Raw genomic sequence first — 18,005 nt, 5'->3', positions numbered from 1 at the left:
CTTTATGAGAAGCCGAGTAAAATGTGAACTTATTTAACTCTCTGTCATGGTCGAATATTAAAAAAGGGTCAACTAAGTTGCAGCTATTTATCAACTCATGAATAGATGCAGTTGTTTGGGAGGGCTGTTTCCTGTTTTTATTTGAACTATCGTTCAAGGGGTCAATGAGTGCATTCCAGTCACCACCTATAATAAAAAGATGATTAGGGAATTGAAGTAGTAGATTATGTATTTCATAGATGAACAAGTGTTGGGTTGTACATGGGCTATACAGGTTTAAAAAAAGTAGAGGACATTTTACCTGAGGCTATGAGCAGAAAAATAAACACCATCTACCATTTGGGTCAAATTTAGTATTTAGTACTTACCCAGGAAAGGATTTTTTAATTAATGTTGCAGTGCCTTTAGATGCAAGACTACTTCCTGATGATATCACAAGTTTAATCCAATTTCTTTTTTTAACATTATCCCATTGATCATTCATCATATGGGTCTCCTGTAGAAAGAAAATGTTGGATTTGTCCTGAAAAAATCAGGTGCATAACTAGTTTCTTTTTATTGATTTCTTGAAGGCCGTTTACATTCCAGGAGTTTACACTAATCATCTTACTTTAGACTCAAAAAATAGATATTTGTTAGGGTAATTTGAGAGAAAAGCCCTACTAAGGATGGTCCAATTAGTGAACAATCTTGTTACAGATAACAGAAGATAAAATATAGTACGAAATCATACTCTGGCATCCATGCTCCTTACCATAAACCCTGTGCCTAACCACAAGTCTCCCTGAAGCATTTTTGAATACGTTTGAAATAGATACGAGTGATGTTTTTAAACAATTTTGCCTATGAAAGGTAATACAGGAAAAAAGCAGGGAGACATACAAACTAACAACATTAGTCCAAGTGCCAACAAGCATTGCACAACTTCGCCCCCATGCCACTCCCAAAAAATGTCAAAGAATATAAATACATAAGTACAGAGAATGGGTGGTTAAAGGCAAGGTAACGTTTGAGTTAGGTGCTTAAGAAGATGGCAAACAATATCACAGTAAGACATAATATACACAGCGTTATAAAATTATTGACTTTGAATTCTAGCAATGGAAATAGGCAAGTGAGGTTGAAGCAATAAAAAGAATAAAAGTTTCTTAGTAATTGAGATCAATTCAATCTATAACAAGGAATAGTAATAAACCTTACAGCAGACAGTAAACAGGTTTTACTATAACTGGCATTACAGTAGGTAACAAAACATCCTAATGATATATTTTTATCACCTGTCAGGAAATAGAACAATCAACTAGACAAGATCTAACTGAGCATAGTGCTATAAAGGGAGGTCAACCAAGGGGTTGGTTATAACATTAGGAGTTACAAGCTAAGTATATGCGTCAAAAAACAGAATAGCACTAAACAAGTGCAAAGGCATTATTAAACTACCTAGGTAACCAACTGGATTTACTAAATATGCATTTCACACTGAATTACATAGCTATAGAATCAAAAAAACAAATAAAAGCATTCATTGACTACCAAGGCAGTTAACTGGATTTATACAAAATGCAGTTCACAGTAAATTACACATCCTACACATCATCTCATATCAGTAAATTACACATCTATAATATTCAGATCAATAAAGAAAAAAAAAACAGTTTAGCAAGCCGCTATTTAAGCCAAACCCTAGCATATGACATATCAAGTTAACTAGTACTACATACTGATATTCATTAAAAGAAAAACACCCATAGCCTGCACTTTCAGTATAAAACAAACTGTATTAAAAAAAAAAAAAAAACTGTAAACATAAGCTTAGGCTGCTAAATTACCCTGACCAGTGTCCTTTATAGTCCGTTCAGTTTCCAGCATCTTGATGTGTTCTGAAAATGTTGTTTTAGAGCCATTTCACCTTAATTACAATGTGATTCGTGATTTTAGCGTTCCCAGTAATACACTGCTTCTTTAGCCATGATCTCTGACCTCGTGAAGTCATCAGCAGATGTTTCTGCTGCATTCTGGGCTATGGAATGTTGAAACAGCCCTGGAAGCTTGAGAAACCCTCGTGGAGCTTAAAATAAGGCCTCAAAAGGCCTCTGGAAGCATCGACACTGCTACCAATGGGTCCACGAGTCGCTGAAGGAATAAAACCAATAGCACCAGGACTGTCAGAAGATGATAAAACAAGCTGGGAAGATGCCAGGGTAAGTTAAGTTCAGTTATCAGCATTAATTAGCCTGCAGAGATAGGTGTATTGTAGCTGAATTATCTGAGTTGTACTATTTTGTTAGCCTTAACAGTATTAAATAAAACTGTAAATACATACTGTATTATCTTGGTTGTATTATTTTGCTAGCTTTAACAGTAGAATTATTAAGCTGGTAGTTCCTTAAAAACTTGCATGAATACTTTTTTTGCTTCATCAACAGAATGTATTAGTAATTTCTGATCATTATAGTTGAAGGAGAGAATGGCTGGATACTTCATTTGGAAGCGTAATTTTTTTTTTGATTAACAAAGCACAGAAAGGGGCTAGAGCTTGTCTCTGAGCTTTAATAGGCTGAGGCAGATCCTGCGAGACTGTAATCCTGTGACATCTCCATGAAATGTTACTTTTCTTTTTTGCAGCCATAAGAAGTGTATTAACATGTGCAGCATTAAGAAGTTTTGCATAAATCCGTCTGGGGACAGCATCATCTTGTGATCTTCATAATGCTCTATGAGCTCTTTCAATAATGACTTCCTTAGCAAAGGTTTTATTTGCAGTAATGTGCTCAAAAATCTCAGTTAGTATGACTGGCAGTTGGACCTGAATAAACTTTTCAGGGATGCCACGTATTAAAATGTTGTTTCTCCTACTGTGTGCTTCTAAGTTAATTATTTTTTGCTGTAAGTCACTGATAGTTTTATCATTTGCAGTTACCTTGGTTTGTAGATCTTGTATTTGCTTCAAATTTTCTTCAGTGTTATTGTCAATGAGGTTAATTCTGGTTATAATTTGAACCAGGTTAGATCAAAATGAGTTTAATTTGTCTGAGAATAATTTGAAATCTTCATGCAGAGGCTGTAACGCTGATTTAATATCATCAAGTGAAAGGACAGTCTCACCTTTAGATTAAGCAGCTCCTTTGTTTAAATCTTGTGTTGATTTATTTATTCTCTGTCTCTTAGCTGTTACATCCTTTTCAGAGGAAATTATAGAAGAAAGTTTGGTTTTAGTTGTAGCATCCATGGATTCTTGTTGGCTAGCCATCGCTGAATGAATAATTGTGCAGGCTTAGAACAAAGCTGAGTGGCTTAAAGATTTCCCTTTTAAATTCTCTTATTTAGAGCTCAGTCCTTTGAAGAGAAGGATGCCACCATGCGGCTGCGGCCCTCAAAACAGTGACTAGAGGTAAGCACTTGAAGAAAATATAGTAAAAATGTACTTTTTAGCCCGAAATGCTGCTACATGTCTTTTCCTTCAAGCATAGTTAAGTAAAAATACTCCTTTCCTGGGAGATTTGATGCCAGATGCAGATTTTTTGGGGCGGATAAACTTAATTGATACAGGAGCAGCAGAAAGTGTGTGTTCAGTGCTCGGCGGCCATCTTGAACTCTCCCGCTTTCCTTTCTTATTTTTCCTTGCCCGAGATAGTTATTAAACCACTTTCAGCTCTGAGCTAGTATTTATGCACAGTCAACACTTACTCAGTGCAGTCAGCTGTCTCTATAGTGAGTTTTTAATTTACTATAAAAGTGCCCCTGCAAGCAAATAGATATGTATGTAACAGTAAAGTCTGCAGCTTGATCACCAGTCTGTGGGCTATATTTTTATGTAAATTATAAATATTATGGCAGCCTAAAACAAAGAATTTTATCCACTATAATAGCTCTATTTTCTTAGACCACAGCAGTCACATTGGTACTGTCTCCTTTATCTGTGCTCCATTTATTGTTTTTAGCAGTCCAATGTCTCCCTTCCTTAAGTTTACATCTCTTCTTATATAACCACTTTCAGTTCTGAGCCAGTATTTTTCCAGAGCTGCACTCCTGCATTCTGGCTACTTTTTCTGATTGTTTTCCTGATATGTGGGGTTGGGGTAGCCCTCTTACTTTACATTTCAATGTCCATAGAAACCTCCTTACATTACACAGTTGTTCAAACTGCTAAGTTAATTTTTTTTACTATTATCACCATTACTCAGGTTAAGGTGATACTGGACTAACTCTCAATACTACAACTGTGTTGTAGAGCAACAAAATCAAAACTTTCATCTACTAGTACAGAGGCCCTTTAAACTGCATTGTTCCTTTTACTTAACTTTCTCAGCAGATTTGTGGCTGTTTAAGTTCAGTCACTGATTGTTTTTTTCTATGTTTGCCAAGATATCAACCCACTTCATTCACCCTCGCTAATGCTCGGGCTCACTCCGATCCCCCACCCTAACCCCAATTCCCACGCACCACCTCTTACTCTACGTTTATACTTGCATAGAACCATCCATATATTAATCCAAAAAATGCGATAATCAAGTCCAAGGTACCACAAAGTAAAAGTAGAAAGCTGATCTTTAATGCTGCATAAAAAATCGAATAAAATCCAAATGTGCAAATGTGCTACAAGATGTAAAGTCAAATATCTCCACAAGCTGTTTCATCTCTGACCATTCAGAGACTTTTTCAAGATAAAAAATGCACATAATACATTATTTAAATATCCCCTGTCCACCTGTTTCATCCAACAGAAACTGAGTACATGTGATAATGTTAAAGTAACACTAACCTTTTCACAGTTACAAAAACATAATCAAAGAAAGAATTTTTTTGTGTTTAAGCATATTTATATAAAGTATATATAAAAATATACGAATAAATAGAAAGTAAAAATAAAAATCATATTAACTAGTTTCCATACAAGTTCTCAAAATTCAATAGTGCTAAACCTCAAATTATTCAAGGAGCGTATATTTTTCATTATATTCCTGATAGTGGCTCCTAAAGAAATTCATGTATATCATTTAAGCCACAAGTCATTCATCTGTCTAATGCTTTTAATTTTAAAAGGCATGTCATTGAAAAGTTATCATTAATGCCCAGCCATTGTGTTGCATTTGTTCTTAATTGCTATAATACTTCCTGTCTTTCAAGTTGCAATGGCCAAGGACCTCCTCTTGGGTCAGGTTGTAAAACCTCTAGTATAGAGAACTTAAATGTATGACCTGGGCATTCATTACAATGTTTAGCCAGCGCATTGGTGTCTTCATTCAACCTTATATCATTCATAAATACATTTTCCCTATATGGAAGACGTTACATGCCGTACAATAGGCACAATACACAACCTTCTCCATTTGGCATGTGCATTTCTTGTTCAAATAAACAGTTACCCCATTTATGGCAAAAACTGAGCCCTCCAGTATGTAACTACAATAACTGCACATGCCGCATTTAGACATATAGCCTGCTTTATGCATAGTCGTCTTACATTCTAGGATGTTTTTCAGGCGTTGCCTATTTCTATACACTATGATAGGTTTCATATCAATAAACTTCTGGATATCATTACAAGAAGTTACAATAACCCAATTTTTCTGTATAATGTCTGCTATCTGTCTGCTGGACATGTTATAAGTTGTGATGAAGGCAGTCTTATAATTATCATGTTTCATCTCCTGATCTACCCCCAAAAATTAATTTGACCCAATATTATCTTCAATAGAGTGAACAAATGCCAATCATGTGTGGTCCATAACCTGTACAGTAATCCTTTACAATGTATCTGAGCTTGTTCTTGTTTTGCTTTTCATTTTTTTTTTTTGATCATTTCCCCCCATGGAAACAAGTTGTCAGCAGCAGGTTTTTTTGGATTTTTTTTTTTTGGTGGGGGGTATCACAGATTTCGTGCACCTCAACAGGGTCCCTGCTGTTTGCCCTACAAGTGGAATTGGTTTCATTTTGTGACAAAATTGCTTTGAAATAACCTCTTGCCCTTTTGTTTATTACTTCCAACATTATATCATTGACCAAACTGAAGAGACATTCCCTCTTCAAGAACATGTTCTTTAGTACTTCACATTCAACTGAAAATGCATCAAAGCTTGAGACCATCCTGGCAGCTCTCACAAATTGCCCCTTTACAACTGCTCTTTTTTGTTTATAGGGATGAGAGCTGCTGAAGTGCAAAAAGCTATTAGAGTATGTCTCCTTTCGAAATATTTGTGACAGACTTCCTCAACTGGTAATTTTTAGTTAGTTTAACATGTAAGTATGGAATCTCATTTTGATCAACACTATGTGTGAACTTTAGAAAGGAGGTTGTGTTATTAATATATACCAAAACTCCCCTATCTTCTCATGGGGACCATCCCAAAAAATAAAAGTATCATCCAAGAAACGAATATATGTCTTACAGTGGGAGTAAAATCTTGACTCCAACAAGTACTTTTTCTCCCACTGGATCATAATCATATTGGCATATAACCCCCCACAAGGTGAGCCTATGGCTACACCCTCTGTCTGAACATAATGTTCATTCTCAAATAAGATAACAGTTATTTTTGAGTACTAAGTAAAACAGTTGTTCATACATATTAATAGTAGGTTGGGGAATGCCTCTATCTGTTAAATATTCACAAATACATTCACGACCTGTATTATATGGAATCACAGTATACAGGTCTTTTACATCGATGGTGATGAAAAAACCTGTCTCAGAAAATGCAAGGTGGTTAATCCTGTCTAGGAAATCCCATGAGTCTTTACATAACTTTGTCTCTTCATCTAATAATGATTCAATTTAATATCTAGGAATTTTGTCACAGGGTAAGTTATAGAACCCCTTCCATCTACAACAGGTCACATGGGGGGGTAACAGTTTTTTGTGCATTTTAGGCACGCCAAAGATAATAGGGATCTTAGGCTATTGGATGAAACAGGTGGGCAGGGGATATTTAAATAATGTATTATGTGCCTTTTTTATCTTGAAAAAGTCTCTGAATGGACAGATATGAAATCGCTTATGGAGATATCTGACTTTACATCTTGTAGCACATTTGTGCATTTGGATTTTATTTGATTTTTTTATGCAGCATTAATTTGGATTTTATTTGCTTTTTTATGCAGCATTAAAGAGCAGCTTTCTATTTTTACTTTGTGGTGCCTTGGACTTGATTATCACATTTTTTGGATTAGTAGTATTTGTTTTCTCAGTTTGTAACCATCCATATTTTCCTCAAACCAATACCATCAGTCACCTAATATATCTCAACAAAAAACAGAACCCAATCTTACTAAATATGACCCTAAGAAACATGTGCAATGAAATCCCTGACATACATGACTATCTTGCCACTTACATTGCTGATGTAGTCATTGCTACTGAACTCTGGTTAAAAAAGAAACAAAGGATAATGAGATCATATTCCCAGCATGCAATATACTCAGGCATGACAGACAAAACAAGTGTGCAGGTGGTGCAACAATCATCTCTAAAAATTCCCTAACCATCACCTTACGTCCACAGAAAATACCAAAATTTAACAATGCTGCACTTCTAATAACACTCCTAAAATCAACAATATGAAAACTATATGTTTAACAGCAATTTATATACCACCAAGAAATAACACTGACACTGCTGAAAGCATCCTGTATTGGATATCCCAACAAATTAATCATGAAACCATAATACTTGGAGGTTTATATCTAGACTGGCAACTAATAAATTCCACTACCCCCACTGAATCCATAAACTTGTACAACTTCTGACAGTTAATAACCACACCTACTAAAATCAATAAAACTTCAAGGAGACAGTCAACATTAGACATTCTTACAAACAAACCAGACAAACTGAAAAATTAGGCTGCCTCTCAGACAGCGTAAGTGACAACATACCAACATATGCCATTAGAACTCACAATAACCTATAGAAAATAAATATATTATCAATATTCAGATATGAAATACTGCCAATTTCAGCTAAGATATTTTCAATGAAACACTAAAACAATATAACTGGAATGTACTTAGAACAATGCCACTAGATACTGCTGTAGAATACTTTAATAATATATTCTTACAGACCTTAAATAATCTAGCACCAGTGCATAATAAATAAGTAAAGTCCAACCCTGCACCATGACTAACAAAAGAAACAAATCCAAGGTTGCACAACTGTGGAGAAAAGGGAATTCTCCAATATTACAAAAACTGTTTTCAGCTAAACGTTTTTGATTTGCATTCGACTGAGCTGCCATTGCATGCAACCCTTCCTGACTGCCTGTTTAGGCACCAGCAGCTGGGCTCAGCTGAAGGTCAGTAACAAAGGTGACTGACCTCTGATTTAGTGAAACTCTGGGCAGCAGAAGTAATCAACAACCTGACATCCCTAATCACAATTTTCCCCTTTTGTGTAAGCATAACCCCCATAATATTTGTCTGAGATCTGTTTGTTTTTCTGCACGTGTTATCATTCCTATACCTTCTTAAAAAAAGAAATAGGTATCTGTCTCACAAAAAAGTCACCCTTGCTTCCATACACCCATCTCAGTTTTTCCTTGCTGTTGTCCTTTGTGTATTACTGTCCTTGCTCTGGCCCCTTTTGGACTGTTCTACATACAGATTCCCACAGCATTAATCAGAATAAATTGGTAGAAACTTTACTGAGAATCCCTTTTTATGGCTCGGAGTGTCATAACATCATGCATATGAAAGCACACACTTGCAATATGAATACTCTGGGATGCATGCTTTTGTGAGCCTTTGGTCATATGACTACCATCACACTCTGCTTCTCTCTACATGTTCAGTGTTGTTTTCACCAAGTGTTTTCCTTAACTAGTTAGTTGTTAGTATTGCACTAATTCTCCAGTAGAATATTGTTAACCAGCTTCCAGCTGCATTGCTGTATTTCAAACATGTCAATTAGGTACAGCATGACAGCATAAGCAATGTTTATGAACCCCAGTCAAGGTTTGTTCTCTTATCAGAAGAAGAACGACTATGTGCATGTAATGTCTTGCATTATTTGGAGAATGTAATCTTTAACAGTTTTTATGGTCACAGGGAAACAATATACATTTTGCTTTTGATAAAAAAATTCCGTGTTTCCATAAGTCGTTAGAAGTGTTAGAACTGTTATAAAATGACTCAAAGTAAAACAAGTATAAGCAGGAGGAATGTTTAAATTTACACAGCATAGGAGTCTTTGGTGATGAAAATCTATCCCTCCCTCGCCCCTATTATTAATAGCCGTTTTAAGTCTCCGCTCCCCTTTGTGCTCTGACGGATCTAGATTATCCTTTTGGTGAGGAACTTTTGTGGCTCCTCTGCTGCAAGTGTCGGTCGCAGTACATCGAAGATGTGTTTTCTACTATATGGCGTTGCAGTCATCTGCAAAACTTTGTCACCAATAACCTCCTGTGTTGCTTGTGCTTGTTGAAAAGTAGTAAACAAACAAGACCCAGGATATGGGTTAACATTTGCTGATGAGTTTTTCAATGATACCGAAAGTGGGGTTATTGTATCAAGGCCTTCGCCAGATCGAGGTAGGGACTGATGACTGCCTTCAATCATCATGGGCTTTGGTGACTGTCAAAAAAAGTCAACCAAGTTTAGAAGAAGGCATCTGCTGCCAAAAACAAAAAATCCAAAGTCTGCAAAAAAAGTCTCCCTATCCCTTCTGATTTATCATATGATGATTTCATGGATCATCTCTCCACTGAGCTGCATGTCAGACTTGTCAAGGGTATGCGAGTAATGTGGTGGAAGTGGGGCGCATGAAGTGAGTGGCCACCCACCACAGCATCACACCACAGACTATGACAACCCCCAAGTCTAAGATTATGATTAATTCCTCGTCTGGTGGTTGGAGCACATTTGAGTTTTGGAAGTCCTCAGGGATGGGGGAGGAGCACATGGAGGTCCCAGAGCAGCTGTGTGTTTGGCTTTTGTTTTTTGCTTGTCAGTTGGGTTGGAGATGTTTGGGGGGAGATGTTGGAGGGGAGATGGGCACCTAGGGATTTTATTCTGCCCTTTGGGGAGGTTTATGTGCCTGAACCTGTCAGCCAGTATGTCTTCACATCATTTTGAAGGTTTCTTGAACTATGCCATCTTTTGTTCCAGCTAGTTTCCTCCCAGGTTTCTTCTTTTGAGGTTTCTATTTGTTTTTTTAGTCTTTTTTGCTTTTTTTTTTTGTCTTTTTGATTTTTCTTTCTCGTTATTTTGCTCTTAGTTTTTCTTTTTCTTAGATTTCACTTTTAGGGATTTTTTTCCTATTTTGTTTTCTCTCTCTTGTGCTTCCTCCTATTGCTTATTAGTTCATAGATTCATACACTAGCACCTCGTTAAGCCAACCACTCCCTTGCCTAATAAGCCTCCTGCACCTTCCCTGGTGTGGTGTGTAACACCTGCCCAACCACCAGGCTCCCACCCTGTTGAAGTGTTGGTAAGCTCTTTCTTATACTTTGAAAACAGGCTCAAGATGGTACAATGACTTACCAAATCAAAGATTGTTTCTAGGTAGTGAAAAGTGCATCCGCACTGGGCCCCCCTCTCTCAGTTTATTTGTGGGGTGGGCAAATCCTGCTCCATTTGCTCCCCCTATTGTCAGGCTCACTTTGCTCGCCTACATTACCACAGATCTATTCACTTTACCCTTCACTATTACTATACTTCCATTTGACATCTCCTACAATTATCTCTCTACATTCCTCCAGGTAACAACAATTCAACTTTAGAGGGCCTTCTGTCTTGGCTATCCACCAATATGAACCATGAAACCATCATCCTAGGTGATGTAAATATTGACTGAGAATCTATTTTAATTCTTAACCCTACCTCTGTTATAACTCCATACAACTCCACACAGTTCATTGCATCTTCAACCAGGTACAACAAGCAGTCCAAAAGATCTTTTCTAGACTGGGTCCTCACATCTTACCGAAATAAAATGATCTCCTCTTATAAACACCCAAACTCTAGGAGTGACCACCTCACAATCATTCTTATAAGACTGCCAACTCAATCACCAACACAGACCATCACTACAACACAGTCAACAGCATGGCTCAATTTAACAAAGATGCATTCAACTAAACACTAAAAAGTTGCAGCTGCCATCCACTGAAAAATCTCCCTATGCATGAAGCAGTTGCATGCGTTAATGACACCTTTCTTGTTATAATAAACCAGTTAGCCCCAACCTTTCACACAACAGTCAAATTTAACCCCACTCTATGTCTCACAAAAACTACTAAACAATTTATGAGAATCAAAGATTAAGCCTGGAATTCCTGGCTTCACAATAAAACATAGAGTAATCTCCAAAACTTCAGAGTGCACTGCAACTACATCAAAAATAAATCAGATATGCTAAAAAGAAACTCACTAACTACAGTTCAGTCCAGTATACCATCATGAATAATGCCAAACAAGTCTGTTCCACCATTTGTTAAATCTAAGCCACCCAGCCCAAACAACCTTTACTTCCACCAATCCTACCGAACTTAGTTCTAACCAAATCAGTTCACACATTATACATTCAGTTACCTGCCTCATAAGAAACCATCTGCCTAAGTCCACCCCCATCTCCACAGAACAATCATCTAAAGTCCCTGTCTTCCACATTAACCAGGTTTACACCCCCTTCACCAAAAAATGATTTCATAAGTTAAAACCCATTGCACTCACTGCTGACAATCTTCTCCCAGAATACATTAAGCAAGGCTGCCGACACTTTAAAATACCCTGTCTCTATCCCCATAAAGAGATCTAACCAAGAAAACTATGTGCCCATTATTAACCATAAGTAAGACCCACAATACTGTTAATCTGCCTCTGTACTCAAATTATATCTCCAAAATCTGCAAATGTATTTCTACCAACATCAGACAACAAACCAACATATCCATATTCAACAACTTGCTAAAACACCACTTTAAAAACACTGGGCCCTGCTCTTGAACTTCCCTGGCCCTTACACACCTACATTACCTATGTATACCTCAACAAAACAAATTCTGAATATAAATCTCCTACTGTCTTCTGCCCTTACTGCCAGTGTCTAATGTCTCTACTCATCCAGTGACATTTTTTTCTCCAGCGAAACTCTAGTTCGTACTCATTACTTTCTACATCTACTTTAAGTTCATTACAACTTTCTTTACGTCTGTATTAGCTATCAAATATATATTTTGCTCATACATTCCTACTTCCTGTTTGCCTTCTACTCTCATATCCCGTACCTCCTCGCTCATATTTCTTCTTTCCATAAATGTAGAATTGTCAGTTGCATTTTAGACCTTACTGTGTATGAAAATTTGCCATGCAGTGATGACGGTATTTCACTGATTGTACATTTTTTCTAGCTTAGCTGTTTTTCAGTGATCGTATGCTGCCATTATACTGTTAAGCTTTTCACTTTTCTCTGTCATGTAAGTCTTCCTATTTTGTAACTAGCACTTTTCTCCCTTGGCCTTCAATGCCCAGTTGGACTACCCTAGACAAAACAAAAGCAATAAAAAATGAATATTTAACATACTTACAAATATTGTCTGATGCAATGTTTAAAAGTAAAGCAACATATAGTAACATGGATTTAATTACCAAACTCTAATCTGTGGAATGAAATACTGAGAAATTATAGCCAAATGCTACTAAAGAGAACTTTTCATTTTATTTTACATGCTTTCAAATGTTATTAGTACAAAGCTTAATGAAGAAGCAGCATATAACCAATGGTTTTAATTTACAAATGCTATTTTGCAAACATAATAGAATACAAAGGGAACAATGGAAGACAGAAGTAATACTGCCTACAGATCCACTTAGCACCTGAAGACTATTTAACTTAACTTTAATATCAGTTAATAAGTGAAGATGTAGCTTAGGAAAAACAGGAATTTTTATTTTAACTGCCTACCTTGACCTGGCCAAGGCATTTGACACAATACCCCACTTAGGCATTGCTGACAAATTCCAGAGGTTAAGTATAAACCCTTATGTCACCTGGTGGATAGCCAGCTGGCTCAGACAGGACCCAGGAAGTTAGAATTAGAGAGTCCACCTCTACAAAAAGGCCAGTCACAAGCTGAGTCCCTCAGGGATTAGTCCTGGGACCACTCCTTTTTGTTTTTTACCTCTCTGAAGTCAAGGCCAATGTCAAGGGCCTCTGGCTGGCCAAATTTGTAGATGACAGCAAATTAAGAGCAGTCACAGAACCCCCCCCCACCAACACTAGTGTTCCCCAGGAAAGGCTCACACAGACAAGTAACTTGTGTCTATCTATAGACTAAAACTAGATGCCAAGAAGTGCATAGTAGTATCTTTCAGGAAGTCATCAACCCCCTGGTAATTATCATCTTGACAACACACCTCTTACAGTTGACCCAGTAGTCAGGGACTTGGGGACACACATAGATAGTAATCTAGCCTTTGACCACCATGTGTCTACAGTAGTGAGGAAATCATTCTATGTTGTGCAACTTATAAACAAAGGTATGGCATCTAGGTTCAAGGAGGTCATTGTTCCACTGTATTTGGCATTCATCAGATCTATCACTGAGTACAATACCCCCTTTGGTATGTACCTAACCATGCACATCCAATAATTGGAATGTCCACAGGGGTTCCTTACTAAAAGAATACAGGGCATAAGTAGTATATCCTATGCAGACCACCTCAAGGCCCTACCCCTGTATTCGGTGTCATACAGGATGCTGAGAGAAGATTTATGGTTGGCAAACAGGGCACTTTTAGATCCCATGCTGTTGGACAGCCTGCATATCCACAAAGCAAACAGCACCAGAATTACCCATTCTAAAGTCTTAAACCATGCCTGTAATATAAATATGACTTTCTGGAGAGAGAGGTATGCATCCCACAGACTACCCATTCTCTGGAACAGGTTCATAGATGTTTCCTAGGCTGACAACCACAAGGACTTTTTTAAGACTAGCTATGCTTCCCAAATCTCTGACAAGTTCTAGTACCTTGATAAGTGTAAGCAGGGGCTTGGGAGATTAAACATTTACAAGCAGGGGCCTGGCATAAAGATTTACTATGATGTAGCTGATCCCTGCAGAAGCATCCTTATGACCGATAATGTGGTCTGTTCTTTGTGCATGCACAGAAGCCAGACATAAAAAGGTATCATATCTGCATCAGATGAAACTTTATTGTATTTCTCTTGGCATTGAGAGAGTTCATGTGTCTTTAGCCTCACTTTAAAAGAAAGAAAATGCACCCCACATTCTGCTATTGTGAAATTCATGTCTAGTAAGGAAAAGGATTTGATAATAAAACTGCTTCGCATTAGCCAACAATTAAAACAGGGAAACATCTGGTCAAGTTTGATAATGATTAGTCTACAAAAGTAATGATCTTTCCATGTGGCACAAGGTGTAAGTGCAGTGACTTTAGATAAAAAAAAAAAAAACAGATGATTAATGGTTCAAATCCAACTAAAAGAAAAAGAAAAATATACCTGCCACTCATTAAGGAGCTCAAGAAAAATGGTATTAAAGTCAGTCTTTATTTCAAGCTGGAATCAGAATATCATTAGTTGAAGTAACAGAAATATTTAATACACTGGAAGATGAATCGTCATATATTTCAGATTAAAACTACTTAATTTTTCCAAAGACATGAACTGGAATACCAAATCATTAAAAGGCAAAGTAAAAACAGTACATAGAAATCAACTTCTTCTTCTTTCGGCTTTTCCCGGATAGGGGTCGCCACAGCGGATCACCTGTCCGCTCATGATTGGCAGTGGAATTTTACAGTGTCGAGTTGCCAGCCTGGCACCCAACCTTCCACAGAAGGCACACACATGCACACACTCACACCTAGGGCCAATTTAGAGTGTCCAATCCACCTATAGCATGTCTTTAGGATGTGGGAGGAAACCCACTCGACCACAGGGAGGACATGCAGACTCCGCACAGAAGGCACCCCAGCCGAGAATTGAACCAGAGAACCTCTTGCTGTGAGGCGGCAATGCTAACCACTGCACCACCATGGCCGCGGTACATAGAAATCAACTACAAAGGACAAAAGGTTAAAGAACAAATGACATTTTATGTGACTTTATATTGCTGGTTGAAAAGATAGTGCCATTTCTTGTATCCTACTAAGGTATTAACCTAGGAATTTGTATGTGTGTGCATCTATATATATATATATATATGTATGTATGTATATCTATCTATATATATATATATATATATATATATATATATATATGTAATCCAACAGCAAAAGACTCCAGCACAACACCAGATATATCCACTGGAAATTCACAAGAGAAATAAAATGTAAAAAAAAATGTGATATAAGTGCATTAATGTATTGACCAAGACAGAAAAGAAACCACAAACTAGTTTCACCGCATGGCATTATCAGTGTGCATGAAAGAAACGGCAACAATGTACCTCTTAAAGACTTAATTTAAAGGTACAGTCCCCCAGGCATACACATTGGCACAAGAAACTTTATATAAAAAAAAACCTTTAAATTAAAAGTAATATTTCCAACGTAATATATATCTAATATATAACAACTAATGACATAACAGAACCTTCTAACTATAATCATTCAACCCCGGTTTAAATGCTGCACCCAAGTTGATGATCCATATCCTCTCTTTCCTTGATAAGATAACATGTTTATGCTAGCTAGAAAGACTCTCACCCATCACCATAGCTATACCCACAAAAACAAACTGAGCAGTGGTATGATCTAACGTATGTTTACATAAAGCAGTTCTAGAGCTTTTATACGGGATATCACTAAGGTGTAATACAATCCTCTGTTTAAAGGATCTGGAGGTTTGTCCTACACAGAAGGCACCACACTGACATACGGCTAAGTAAACAATCCACTCAATGGTGCACGTAATCAAATGTCTAATATTAACCACTCTAGAAGTGCTAACTGAAGTGAACAACTTAGTTCTAGACACCATCTTACAATAAGTGGAATTACCAATGTACAACCTAAAAGCCTTTGTGTTTTAATCCCATAAAAGAGAATCTTGCCCTTTTTAAAACCAGAGAGATGTTCACCCAAAGTTCTACCCCCACAATATCCAAACTGACAATTACTATCTAGATACTGATTGAAAAAGGGGTCATCATCTAAAATGTTCCAATATTTTTAATAATGGCCTTGAATTTGAAAGTATTGGTTCCAGAAGTAGTAAATAAAGAGGTCTAGCCAAACTAAATATTTTTTGTTTAATAAAGATTCTCTGGAACATTCAGCAGCAATATCATAAGCAGATAGAACCATTTTACCATGATAACCTCTTTGCAAAAATATCTGCTTCATAATTCGAGCTTCCTGCTGGAAAATTGCCTTAGTACAACATAAACGCTTCAATCACAAAAACTGTGATTTAGGAATGTTATCTGTCATATGTTGTGGATGGCAATTCTCTGCATGTAATAACAAGTTCTTTGTGAAAGGTGTATAATACAAACTAGTAATAATTGTACCATCTACAAGTTTTGTTACATTTACATCCAGAAAATCAACATTAAAAGGATCAGCATTCCCCATAAATTTCAAACCAAAACAATTAGTATTCAAAAAATGCACAAAATGGCCTCATAACTCAATAGACTCATACCACACAGCCCAACAATCATCTAAATAACGTCTCCATATGTTTAAATATCTGGAATAAATATTCTCTTCACTGTATATTAACGTGAGCTCCAAATACTCCAAAAATAGGTTACCATAAATAGGGGCAAAGGTGGCACCCATGGCTGTGCCCCTTATTTGTAAAAAACAATTGGTCCTGTATCTGAACATATTATGTTCCAACACTATAACCAGCATCTTAAGTAAAAATTGGACTTGTGTTTCAGAATATAATTGTGAATAGTCCAACAAATATTTTACTGCCAATAACCCACCCCTGTGGGGTATGCTGCTGTATAGAGACTGCACATCCAAAGTTCATAGATATGCATTATGTGGTACTTGCTTATCATTCATAAGCAAAAGGAACTCATTAATGTCCTAACTTATGTATAAGTTTTAACTTATGTTCCAAATATGCTGAGAAAGGTTCTGTACGGGAGCCCCTTCCCGAGACTACAAGTTGACCAGGTGGTTGAGACAACAATTTGTGGATTTTGGGCAAGATGTAAAAATATTGGGGCTTAGGGTCATCCACAATAAGTTGCTGAACCAAAAAAATCAGCAATGATTCCTTTATCTTTCATCTCAAACAAAAAATTATCAATGAACGATGTAAAATCAAGGATTGGATCATAAGGCAATTTACATTAAGAGGCAACATCACAGAGTTGTTTAGTAATTTAACAATCATAACCATTACGATCCCAAATAACAATTCCTCCACCCTTATCAGCATTCAAAACACAGACTTTGCCATTAGATTTTAATTTATGCAAAGATCCTAAACTTAAATCGTTAATTACCTCTTGTTCAAATAATCTGACAACAGGGTGATATGCTAGATGAAAAGTAGACTTCTTGACTCTAAAAGAGGTATCAACAAAATTACTATCAAACTCTTGCCATTGTGAAAAATATTTCACATTAAGATGGCGACAAAAATCCTTAATATCCATCACGAAAGAATGTTGGGAAACAAAAAATGATGGAATAAATCCTAAACCTTTATTAAGTAAACTGACTTCATCCTGAGATAGTACGTAAGCAGTCAAATTACCTACCAAATGATTCTCATCATTCATATCAGTTGTAGTACTCACAGTTCCATCAGTCTCTTGAATTTTGTTTCCATCATTTCTCCTCCCATGTTTTCACTGGCCCCTTCTAAAGGGCCTCTGGAGTGCTTATTAACTGGAGAAGTACGTTCAACATCGCCTGTAATTCAGAGGCACTACATTTCAGACGCACTGGTTCCACTAGTGGCTTCAGCAAACCCAACTGCCCTCTTCTTCCTCTTCCATGAAAAGGCAGTATGATTTTCAAAGTATGCTGAATCCCTCTGAAATATTTTTAGCATGCGATTGTGCAATTCA

Source organism: Protopterus annectens, chromosome 4.part0 (assembly GCF_019279795.1).
Source record: "Protopterus annectens isolate FY-2018-M chromosome 4.part0, PAN1.0, whole genome shotgun sequence".
Lineage (NCBI taxonomy): Eukaryota > Metazoa > Chordata > Ceratodontiformes > Protopteridae > Protopterus > Protopterus annectens.
This window is presented reverse-complemented; position numbering follows the sequence as displayed.